The sequence below is a fragment of the Pteropus medius genome, unplaced genomic scaffold, assembly GCF_902729225.1.
Source record: "Pteropus medius unplaced genomic scaffold, Ma_sr-lr_union100, whole genome shotgun sequence".
Lineage (NCBI taxonomy): Eukaryota > Metazoa > Chordata > Mammalia > Chiroptera > Pteropodidae > Pteropus > Pteropus medius.
In genome coordinates, this window is record NW_024352784.1 from 13079288 (window position 1) to 13092321 (window position 13034).

General features: G+C 32.6%; 1 protein-coding gene across 1 annotated transcript in view; it reads right to left on the reverse strand.

Moving 5' to 3' along the window:
- The window catches only part of DLG2 (discs large MAGUK scaffold protein 2), a 1673246-nt gene that overhangs the window by 1632544 nt on the left and 27668 nt on the right, over positions 1-13034 (reverse strand). The gene's annotated exons all lie outside the window — the stretch shown is intronic.

The window sequence follows — 13034 nt, forward strand, 5'->3', positions numbered from 1 at the left end:
TGTTCAATCATGCCTCTCTGACTCCAGGGCCAAAGTTCTTGACCACATAATTAACAATATCTGCCCAGGTTCTTGTCACCATAAGGGTCTAGGTCCTCTGTTTATGGGATATGCCTTAGAGAATTCATATTTTGTTATGTTATCCCTTTTTAAAACAAGATACTGATTTAAAATTAGAATAATCTAGGCTTACCAGTGGAGAGAATGACTCCTATCCAAAACTCAGGTACATGAAAACCAAGGCCATGCGAAAATAAAGCTGAGCAACAGAGATACTACCAAAGCTTTAAATATGTATTTGACAACTCAACTTAAAATAATGCAGAGAAAAAACTAATGAATAGTTCGTTTAAAAAGATATAAAGACAATATCCATTGTGAAAAGTGCTACAAGAAGAATATGAAAAGCATCTATACCCAAAGCACTTTCCACCAGGAAATTTTAAAAGGATTCAAAATTTGAAAATTCAATCATTTTGAAAAACATGTAAAAGTACTTGGGGCATTCAGAGGGAAGAAAGAGCATCCAGATAGATAAAACACTGTATATCAAGAAAAGGTCAAAAGTAATGGATCTCTCAAGGAACCACAAGGCAAGACTGCCAATGAGCGAAGAGCACTGGTAAAATTAAGCTGGAGAGGCAGATAAGGACCAGATTATAGAGGCCCAAGTTACCACACCAAGGACATTGCATGTATTTCCAAGGAAAATGGGAAGCATTGAAAGATTTTTAGTGCAAGAGTTGACACATATATACATTTAAAAGAGCATTCTGGCAAGGTTCTGCAGGCACAGAGGAGTCTTTAAAATAAACATTTCCCAGTCTACAGCCAAGCCACCCTGAACATGCCTGATCTTGAAAGCTAAGCAGGGTTAGACCTGGTTAGTACTTGGATGGGAGACCACCTAGGACTACCAGTTGCTGTAGGTATAAAAAATAATAATAAAAAAATAAAAATAATAAAAATAAAATAAATATTTCTCTTGAAATGTTGGAAGGAAGACAAAGTTAATTTTTTAAATAAATACTTGGGCTGGAATGAAGATAAAATGGCTATAATTGTATTCAATACATGTGAAATATTAAAACCTAAATGAGACTAATGTGTTTGCAAATCCAGTTTGATGCTCATTCTCCGTAGAAATTTAGAGTTACGTACTAATTTAGATTCTACACTGAATATTTCAAAAATATGCTATTGAGATAATGCTTCACTGGACAAGTTTACATATTTTCTAAATAAAAGTCTAAAACTACTTTCTATTCAATTTGACATTGAAATTATAAAATAGTTCTTCAAACATTTAGTATTATGAATGACAAGGTTGTTTCTAAAATTCCTGTCCTGTACACCTGAAACATACTGGATTTCATTAACTAATGTCACCAAAAATAATAATCAAAAATACATTTATAAAATAATAAAATAAAATTCCTGTCCTATTTATATGATGGATGAACTATTTATTTTTTAACTCCTGTATCAATGCTTTTATACAAAATTTCCCCCAAGTAAATTTTCTTCATGAAATATTGCCCATTGACATGTTCCATGACTCTTTCCTGGTGCCCATGGAAATAGCTAACAAAATAATAATAGTTCAGTTACTGCACACCAATTATGTGCCAGATAATGTGCTAAGCACTTTGCATGTACTATTTCATTTAATCCTCAGAGAAATATCATGAAGCATTATAATTATCCTCTATTTTACAGTAAGGCTTAGAAGGTTAAGTGACTTGCAGAAGGACACACACAGCAAGTGGTAAAGCCAGAACCAGAACCCAAAAAGACACTAAGAAGAGCCCAGGCTTTCAACTACTTATTCTAGAGAGTTAATTTCAATATACAAAATAGACTCTAAAGTGTATCTCTACCAAATAGTCAATATGTAGATCGTAAGTAATCTTTAAAACACCCATTCTTGTCACTTGAAACTTCAACAATCATTTATTCAATAAATAGTTTGTGTGTATTATAAGTTAGGCAGTATTCAAGGTACTAGCTGCACAGCAATGAACAAAACAGGCAAAATATTCAGACAACATTCTAGTGGGAAAAAGCAAAATACAAAAGCAGAGGTTATGAATGTTTTGAGCGAAAATAGATGTTTTGAAGAAAAATAAAGTATGCTCAGGACTGCTGTGCAAGTATTTTTCTCACCAGAACACACACACCACCAGAATGGAAAGTGTCAGAAAGACATGGTACCAGAGCTACCACTGTGCTCTGATGCCTATTCTAAGCAGCAGAGTCTGACTCCCCATGCCCACCTCCTTCTCCCAGGCTAATGATATCCTATCCTCTTCTCCCAACAATCTATTTCCATTTTCCTCACTCTTCCCCACCTCCAACTTTTGAGATGTCTGAGAAGTGGGACTCATCCATCATGACTTGCATCAAATCTCATTCTTTTGTGAAGTCTCCCTTGACCCACCCAATTTCCTCTTCTGCACTAACTCTGTACTATATATTCTTGTATTTGTATGTACTATGCTATGTTGTATTTACTGGTTCACATCTCTTACCTCTATTTGTCATCATTTACTACTAGCACCCAAAACAATCACTGGCTCTATCTCCAAGTAGGTAGTTGGTAAAAGTAGAAAGAATGGCATGCTGAATACCACTGTGTTTGGCACAATAAAGAAAATAGCAGAATTAGCAGAAGAGGCTGACAAGGTAGACAGGAATTTAATCATGAAAGTCCTCATATGCTAAGCCAAGGGTAAATATTTTTATCCTATAGATAATGAACTGCATGCACAGAAGAAAATTTTAGATCCAGGTATACCTAGGCCCTATTTCGCACACACCAATTACATGTACAAATTTGGAAAGATTACTTAACCACCAAGAGCCTTAAATTTCTTCTTCTGTTAACAGGGATAATAGTAACTATCTTACAGATTTGGGATAAAGATTAAAGACAATGTTTATAATGCATGTAGCACAGTGCCTCACACACACACACACACACACACACACACACACATTCAGTAAGCAGTATTTGTGATTATTATAAATGATATAAGGACAGGAAGAACATGAAAAAAATCTGTGTTTTTAAACAGACCACTCTGAGGGTATGAAGGATACATTTCCTGGAAAAAGAAACTAGTATTTGGAAAAACACCCAGAAGGCTATTTTTTAAGTCCTCCAGAAGAAAATGGAGACTATTTCAACTAAGGAAGGAACAGTAAAGATGGGGACCAGAGGATGAACTTGAAAGATATTTAGAAAAATAACTGATAGAGGTTGGTAACTAATCAGATATGGGAGATTGTTGAATAATGATGAAGAGTTGTTAGAAATATCAGTAGGTTAAATATTAGATATGTCAAATAAGTGGTGGGTTTTTTAATAATAAAAAGATACTTCTAAGATCATGAGAGCAAGGCCAGTAGGGTGAGAGAGGTGAATGGCATGAGCCTGGAGCAAGGTATGGCACATCTAGTTAGAGAGCAAAACATGTAAAGATATTAGAAAGCAGGAGTTTGTACCTTGTTGGAAATTAGATGAAAAAGGCAAAAAGACATACTAGTGAAAGATACATGCTTATGAAGACATTTCCATTAATAAAAAGCTGGTAGAACCAATCAGCTCTGATGGGCCGATTAAGTTTATGTGAAATATTATTAGTTTCATCAAGTCTTTAGGTCTCATACACTACTCAAGTGAAAAATCTGGCCTAAAAAAATAAAATCTGGCCTGCTTTTTCTTAAATCCATAAAGTTTATCTTCTTTTTCTTTTGGTTCATATTCAAGACAATTCTTTATGCAATTCAAGCCACTTGGGTTTCATGTGGCTTGGAAAATAAACAAATAACGTAAAGAGAATAAACCTAAATCATGAGTGAACTTTTCTTGTTTATGTATTAGTTCAAGCAATTGCCCATATTGGAAGTGAAAAATTTATTTTACGTTAAAGAATCAATGTTTTTTGGAAGAAAAAAAAGGTCAAATAGAACTTTTAAAGAAATACATAAAGGAGTACAAATGTATTTCATTATCATTGGTCAAAATTGGGGATCTATCCAAGGACTTAAAGAGAAATTACTTATGCCTTAATAAAATTGAAAAACAATTTAGAGGTAAGGACTGAACTTAATATATTAAATTATGTCTAATAATAGTTTTAATTCCATGGTTCTGCTTCAGGATTAACAGTCTGTAATGCTCATTTGAAAATTTCTAAGAACAAGAAACATGATTTGAATAAACCATTAAACAGTCTTATAGTTTATTAACAAACAATAGAAAGAAATATTTAATATTGTATAACCTTAGACAAAGTTATTTTACCTCACTGTGCCCAGTTTCCTCATCTGAAATTAAGGGAATTATTATTGTAGACCTTTAAAATTCCTTATAATTCTAACGTTTTATAAATCTGTAAAATAATAAATTATACAGTTAAATGTTCAGAGAAGCAGTAGTCATCTGAACTGAAACTACAGTGATCACAGTAATAAAAATCATAGCTGAACATTTACTGTAAGTCAGGACCACGCTAAGTACTCTATAGTCATTTTTCTGATTTTTTTAATTAGTAAAGTTTATTTTTTAGAACATTTTTAGGTTTGCAGAAAAATGAGAATAAAATACACAAAGTTTTCATATACTCCCTTCACTACCCTCATTTAATTTTCACACACAATGAAATTTCTATTATATATATTGAGCTGATAAAAACGCCAGAACAGATAGTGGCTGAAGCAGGATTTGCTTTCAAGTACATACCCTTGATGGCTAGCCTGCACACCCTTCCACAAATACCTACCTGGTTTTAAATTATTGCTCTGCAACTTATTGCAAAGCATGTAATGTGACATCTCTTGACCATCATCATCATAAAATTTGAAGAAATAAAATAATGCATATAAATTAAATTCATTGGTTAGTTCCTTTTTTTCTCTGAAGTAAATTGAATTTCATATGGGAGGTAGTTTTTAAGCTAAAGCTTAAATTGGCAAAGAAATGATAGACAAATTTGATATAGAATAGTTGTTCACAAAAGACTCAGAAAAATCTTAATTTTTATTTGACATACCAGAACTAGTGAAGGGTTTTAAAAGAATGAGAAGAAAAGACAAATAATACAGAACTAAGTGTTGGTGGACCAAATTTATTGATCTACATTTAAATGAACCAAACAGAAGTAAAACCTGTTTGTAGAAGACCCTGTTCTACAAAACATAGTCCTCTAGACAGTGCAGGGAAAGACTGCTGGCTCTGGGACTTCTTTTTGAAAAACAAGAAAAAAAGCTTATTAAAGATTATATAACAAGCAATTAAGCAAATACATATTAAGTAACTGCAGTATACAAAACTCTGTGCTGGTTTCTGTGGCAGACCAAAATAATGGGCACCCAAATATGTTCATATCCAAATACTCAGAACCTATAAATGTTACCTAAATGTGGCATTCAAAAATGGATCCCACCTGAAAAATTAGAGCCTCTCCTCCAAGAGCTCACAATCTAAAAGAGCAAACAAAAGTAGACTGTGACTGTTGTTACACACAAAGGAGATTTGAAAGAGTAATGAAAATACATGAGAAGGCTAGAGGAATAAGATTTGGTGGGAGGAGGAGGCATGGTCCAAGACTGTCTTTGACTGGAAGAGAAGTACCTGTGAAGGTACAGAAGTACAATGAAGTAAGCCTGTGACTGAATCAGGTTTCATGGAGGCAGGGGGTGAGGTGAGACACAATGAGAGATAAAATTATAAAGGACTTGTTACCCTGGAGTTGAAAACAATAACATATTAAAACATCGTTGAGAGGATTATATTAAATCTGACAATAACCCTATGAGGAAGATGCCTATTTTATAGATGAATAGACTAAGAAACAGAAATGTTAATCAACTTTTCCAAAGCCACGTAGGTAGAATCTGAACAAAAAGGGACAAGAAACCCAGGGAAACTGACTGTAGAATCTGAGTATTTAACCACAGCGCTCTACCCACTGCTATCCAAGTAGAGATTCAATTTAAGGAAGAATTGTTTTGAATTTATTGAGCTATAACTTATATCAATAAAAGATTTTTGAATGTCATAATCCGTAGCTTTTCCAGGTTCTCACTTACACAGTCCTCTACGTTATGTAGTATATGAAAGAAAATGCACCCTTAAGTATGGAATAAAAACGCAGGTTAAAAAGTACACTAATGCTTAGTATATCTTTATTATAATTCATTTAGAGATTGAAATACCCAGAAAAGACAGCAGAAAGTTAGTGAGAGCTGACTTTAGCAGAGCTCCCTGGAAGATTTTCCAATACTAGTTTCCCTGATCTTTGTTCCACATGAAGAGCAGATGGACTTTAGACATAGTGATTTACCATAGATCACATGCTGCTATTCTCTATGCCTCCTTGTAGAAACTCTCATTCAGAAATACTATGTATTCAGTTGCTTTTATGTACCGTTCCTCCACCTTTGAACAGAAAGTTATAGCCTTAAGTTACAAGAGTGTCATAGAGAACACTAGCCTTAAGTTACAAGAGTGTCATAGAGAACACTAGCTATTGATATCCATAAGGAACGATAGATAAATATGACAGATCATAATTTTCAGTGCAGTTACATTCAGATAGGTAGTGCTGCCATATCTCAAACCCTTTCTTTTTAACCTGATCTGTTAATACCACTTTTGGAAAAGAACACTCTCCAATTTAGAGAGCAAAAAGGTAAGCATTCTTTCATATACCAATAATCTTATTAAGGAGGGCCCTTAATAGATAATTGGTCCCAGTTATTAATTAATTTGTCATAAAGGACTACAAATAAATTTTCCTGAAATCAAAGTCATGATTTTAACATCCCACACCTCTCCTCAACTTTATTTTATGCTAAAAGTCCCTCGAAACAAAAATAATTCTTTTTTTAATTTAGAGTATACATTTTACAACCAGGTTCTCTTGAAATTAATGAAAAAAAAAAATATGTGGCTCAAAGTTATACATACCAAAAGTGCTTTACTGTGATTTCATTTTTAACTGGCTAGGATGTGCTTTTGGAACCTCTTACTGTTGAGTAGAGGTTAGAAAAAAACTGTGACTCATGAAAAGGGTTGGTAGGGAGAGGGGAAGAGATCATAGGGAGCTTTGTGGACTATGCTAAGGAATTTGGACTTTGTCTGCTTTGCAGTGTGGTGCTACAAAGTGTTGAGCTGACCTTTGTGAAGGTATAGAAGGGAATCATTCCAGACATTGTAAATATTTATAAACATTACAATATCACTGGCCTCACTTCATTTTTACTTCTATGAAAACTGTACCACATACAGTTGTTTGCTTTTAATAATCCATGTCGAGTAAACTGCATGAAAGGTTTTTTTTTAATTCCATATTTTAAAAGTCTAAATGTGGTGAAGCTAGAACTCTCATACATTACTGGTAGGATTACACAATGGTGAAACCATTTGTAAGACAGTTTGGCAGTTCCTCAAAAAGTTAAACATACTGTTACCGCGTAGACTAGCAATTCCACTCCTAGGTATAGCCCCAGGAGAAATAAAAATATAAATTCCCACAAAAATCTGTACAAGAATGTTCATAGCACTTTTAATAGCCAAAATGTAGGAACAACCCAAATGTCCATCAACTGATGAATGGATAAATTATGGCATACCCTAATAATAATTGTTAATATTATTAAATATTTGACCATAAAAAGGAATGAAGAACTGATACATGCTACAACATAAGTGAATCACTGTAAGTGAAAGAAGTCAGTCACAGAAGGCCACATATTGTATGATTCCATCTATATGAAATATCAGAATAGGCAAATCTATAGAAATGCAAAGTATATTAATAGTATACAGGGACTGGGCAGAGGGAAAATGGGGAATGACTAGTAATAGCTATCAAGTTTCTTTTGGGGGTTATGAAATTATTCTGGAATTAGATAGTGATAATGGCTGCTCACTTCTGAAAATATTCTAAAAACCACTGAATTGCACACTTCAAAAAGGTGACTCTTATGGTATGTGAATTATATTTCCATAAGCTATTACTCAAAAAATAGTAATTAAAAAAGAGTTTGATATGCCTGTGGTACGGGGGTTATAAGAGAGAAGGCAAGACAGACAGGTAGGGGCTATTAAAAAACATAATTGTTCTACTGTGCCATACTGAGGAGTTTTGACTTTATCTTATAAATGGTGGAAAGCAAAGAAATAACCATATCAGATTCAGAAAGATAAATTACTAAGACCACTGCTGATTTGAGTAGAAATGATATATCTTTGTAAATATAGCTTTAAGTTACAATGGATGACTTTCATTTATATATTGGGTTATTTCTTTCATATTTAATGACCTTATAGAATGTAGAACTTAAAAGCATATTAGAAATAATTTAGGCCAATTTCCTCATTTAATAGGTAAGGAAACTAGGCCTAGAAAAGTAACTTGCCCAATGTCAAACAGCTAATGGGCACCATTATTTATAAATGTTTTATCTTTAATAAATATCTATTATAATGCATTCTAATCAATTATCTGAAAAGTGGGTCAGCAAGTGACTTAGAAAATTTCCCTCAAATCCTTTGAGATGGCTGACAAAACTACTATCGATTTGACATCTGCAATGGAAGAATAAGTAGAGTAAGTGTAAAAGATCTGAATCCATAGAATTACTTTGAATGATTAAAATTTGACCCACTGTCCTCTAATCACAAAAAAAGTGACCTCTAGCCAAATTCTGCATTATAAATTCAGTATCCCTTTATTTCTACCCCCCACCTCTCATTCTTTCATAATTATTCCAACTCCTAAGACTAGGCTTCTTGAATTTCTAATAAAATCCAGGAAATGCCTGAAGAATTTAATTTAGATGTAAATGGAATTATTTGGGTTGTTTCTGTCTCTGTTTTTAAAAAATAATAATATGAAACAGTGTGCTGTTACAAAAAGCCCCCCCAGACTTCTCAGCTTGATACCTGAAGTAATTTAGAGAACTAAGGGGAAACGAAAATCTGTGAGTGCTTTACAGCTAATTTATTTACAACAATTTCAGAACTGAGAAAACCCACCCACACATGTATACCCACAGAGAAAGAGAAATAAAGTATTTTCAAAACAGCTCTTTTTTATCCTGCTGGTACTTTCTTCTCATTTTTTTCCTTTCTGTCCTCTTCATTTTAGGTAACTTCAATGAGATTTTCATTACAATTCTAAATTTACTTCTGAGTTCACCTTAACTAGGAATTACACCAAAAGTAACAGGGTACAGCCTCCATTGTTAAGCCATCCCCCTGGAAATACATTATGTTGAAGAACACCTTCTCATATCTGGAAAAACTGTATACAAATTGACTTGCAAACAAATAGAATGATACCAATATATTTGACTAGTTGATGAATTGTGCAAGGTCCTTGAAAGCTAAAATTGAAAACGTGAGAAATTTTAGTTTATATTCAAAGGAAATTTATAAGTGAGGTTTCATCTTTTAAACATTCATATCTTCAATATTAGCTTTTTTCCCCCCTTTATAAATTTGAATAATATTTGTCAACATGAACAGTGGAAAGAAAGTTGACCTGCTAGCTCTGGGTTTTAGAGTAGGATTTAAAGTACTCAAAGGTCTCTTTTAGATCTTAGATTCTGTAATTCTATGATTTTTTATTTTTTCCTGTTGTGTCATAGCACAAATCATTTGGCATGACATTTCATAGCCAAAAATGTCAAAGTAAATAATTTCAACATTGAATTAATGTTTCAAAGAGTAAAAATCACTCCCAGCCCAAGGGCATTTACAAAGAAATGAAAACAGTCAAATATATCAGTCAGATACATATAAGATATATGTGTACATATGTTTGTATGTGCAAATTTAAATGTTTAGAAGAACAGCCATCAGAATGGTACTATCTCTAGGTGACATTATTGCTATGTATAGCTATAAGTGATTGACTCTTTTCTTATACTTTGCTATGTCTGAATATTCCACAACAAAATGTAAATTTTTACATATGGAAAAATGCACTTCCGTTCTAAACCATATAAAAGACTAAAGAAGATGATACAGGGGAAAGAATGTGCCATCTTTGATGAACATGTCCACCAACACCAAGATGCATCTTATCCATGAAACAGACAGTGGATGATGAGGTTAATCTTGACAGTGTCTCTTGGGTACTGGATAGGTTGGAAATAGAGGGCAAAAGCAACTGAGTATTCCCTTTGACTTTCTAGGCACTGCTGGGTTGGCTGGCATACTGTCATATGCAGGAACACCAGAAGTTCCTGAGAGTCATGGCTCAGGATGTAAGTGGATTAGTTAGATGGCTTATAGGGATGGTATTAGATCAAAGCTGAAACATTTTCATGTAAGTTTTTCTACCAAGAGTGGCAACTGGCTCACTTGGATAAGATAATTCCTATTCTTGCTATTCTGTATCATAGGAAGCCTCTTCTGAGTAATTATCAAGTTCAAAGTTGGTTCTTCTTTACTATTACAACTAAAAATACTTTTCTTAAACATTATCTCCCTGTCATATTTAAGGCCATAGCCTCTGACATGATGGACATTAGGTTCTTGAATGCCACATGTCTAAACTGAGAAAGAACAAGTTAAATCACCTGTATCCTGAGAAAAAAATACTTTTTAGAGACAATCGCGTCTTATAGTCAAGAAAGAAAACACAAACAAAATTGGTATAACAATATTGCTTAAAGTTTTCAATAGTTCCTTGTTAATTTCAAGATAAAATCCTGAGAGCATGAAAATATATGGGGGAAGTGAGCTATAACTGACATATGTTTTGAAAAATGTTCCCAAATCATTCTAGTATATCAGTGCCCATTCCCTATGAGAATTGCTGAGGTAGGTAATACTTGAATATACTAAATATACTGTAAATACTGGATAGTATATACCTTAAAAATAAATATACTTTAGATGTAGAAATATGAAGAGTAATGATCAAGTCGTTATGTTGCCCCCAAAAATAAACTAATATAAATATATAAGCAGCAGTAAAGAGACAAACCTAAGTTTAATGTAGTACCATCACTTTACATTTTTTCCAGTCATAATTATTAGTTCAGTGTTTCTCAGATGAGCTTTAATTAAAAAATAATTATAAAGGACCCTTAATGTTGCTTTAAATATTCATATTATAATTCAATCTAAATATAAACAAAATTAGATATAAAATATTATGCAGATATTTTCTTTTTAACTATACAATACAAATCTACAAATTACGTATATAGAAAAACACAAAAACATTTAAATTAATAACATGTTATGAAACAGAAATGACTGCTTTGCTGAGACTCATGTGTTAATGTTGCAAGTAATAGTAGGGAGATATAGCATCAAACTCAAATTTATATTTAATTTATTTCTGAATTTTTATTTCAATAATAGAGTATTCCTATCAAGACTTCCAATGTAACATGCCACATTGAGCTTCTGAAGATCTTATCCCACTACAAGCATACATAGAATGCTGCATAAAATATAACTCCCCAGATATTAAGTACATAACAAAACTAAAACGAAATAATAGTAAATCCCCAGGCATGAGAAGATAGAACAATAAGGCATAACAATAAGAATATAAACTGACTCTTCAGTGGTCAAAGGGAATATCAGACCCAGATATATATACATAATCCTAAAGCCTTGGGATTACAGTTTTAATGCCTAGCAAGGACTGAGGCAAGATCTAGAAAGAAAACTCCCTTTACTAGAACCTGGAAGTTCCCTATTCATAAAGTACAGCTTTAAAAAAAAAAAGAAAAGAAAAGAAAATTCTGTCACCTCCAGCCCAAGGCGATACAAGAACATTCATCATTGCTGAGTGATGCTGTGAGTGGAAAGAGAAGTAGGACTCCTGGAATGCCCAATAAAAGTTCAATGCAAACCTCTCTTTTACGCATATATTTCTACAACGCATAACTCTCATGAAGATTAACTGACAAAGTTTACTAATCATATGAGGACTTGATTCACCAAAATGAATTGTCAGTAGACATAAATGGGTAAAACAGCACCCTCTCACCCCAAAAAATTTTAGAAAAATAGAACAATCATATTTTTAAAATAAATATTCTAGGAATTATTTTAAAAGGTAAAAGAAATAGAAACATACTGAGAAAAGAAATATCCTAAAGTGACCTCATAATGAAGAATAAGCAATTTTAAAAAATAGAACTTCTAGAAATAAAAATTATAAATTTTTTTAAATACCAATGTATGGATTAATCAACTGATTAGGTATAGCTGAAGAGAAAATTACTATATGGTAAAATGAACCTGAGAAAATTACCCAGAATGCAACATAAAAAATAGAAAACACAAACAAGAGGATGAGAGGCATGAATAGAGAAAGGCAATCATATGTCTACTTAAATAGCAGTTCCAAGAGAGAATAAGAAAGAGAAAATATTGAAAAGATAATAGTTAAGTATTTGCCATAATTTATTGAAAAACATGACAAGACTCAGCAAACAAATGAATCCCATGCAAAAATTTTAAAAGAAATCTACACCTAGATATCATTGAGAAACTACAGATAATCAAAGACAAAAAATAAAATGCCAAAAAAAACCTCAGAGAAAAGACACCTTGAATGCAACAGAAAAACAATTATTATTTCATTTACTCAGAAATATTTATTGAATTACAGGCACTGTTTTAGGCCCTGAGGATATAGCAATGAACGAAACAAAAAATGCTTGCCTTAATGGCATTTATACCCTGTTGATAAGAATAAAATTATATCTACAAAGTACAAATATGAAGTAAATGTAAATTCAGAATTCTAAACTTACATTTTCTTTCAACATTTTCTTTCAATATTCAATAAATATTCATTAAGTACTTTTTATAAATATTAAATACTTTTTATGTGCCAAACACTGTTCTAGGTATTGGAATATATCAATGAGCAAGCAAACAAAAATTCCTACTTTCATCAAGATTACATTCTGAGGGGATAAATAATAAACATAACAATATATAAAACATAATTTTAGACTATATAATAAATGCTATTTAATTAAGT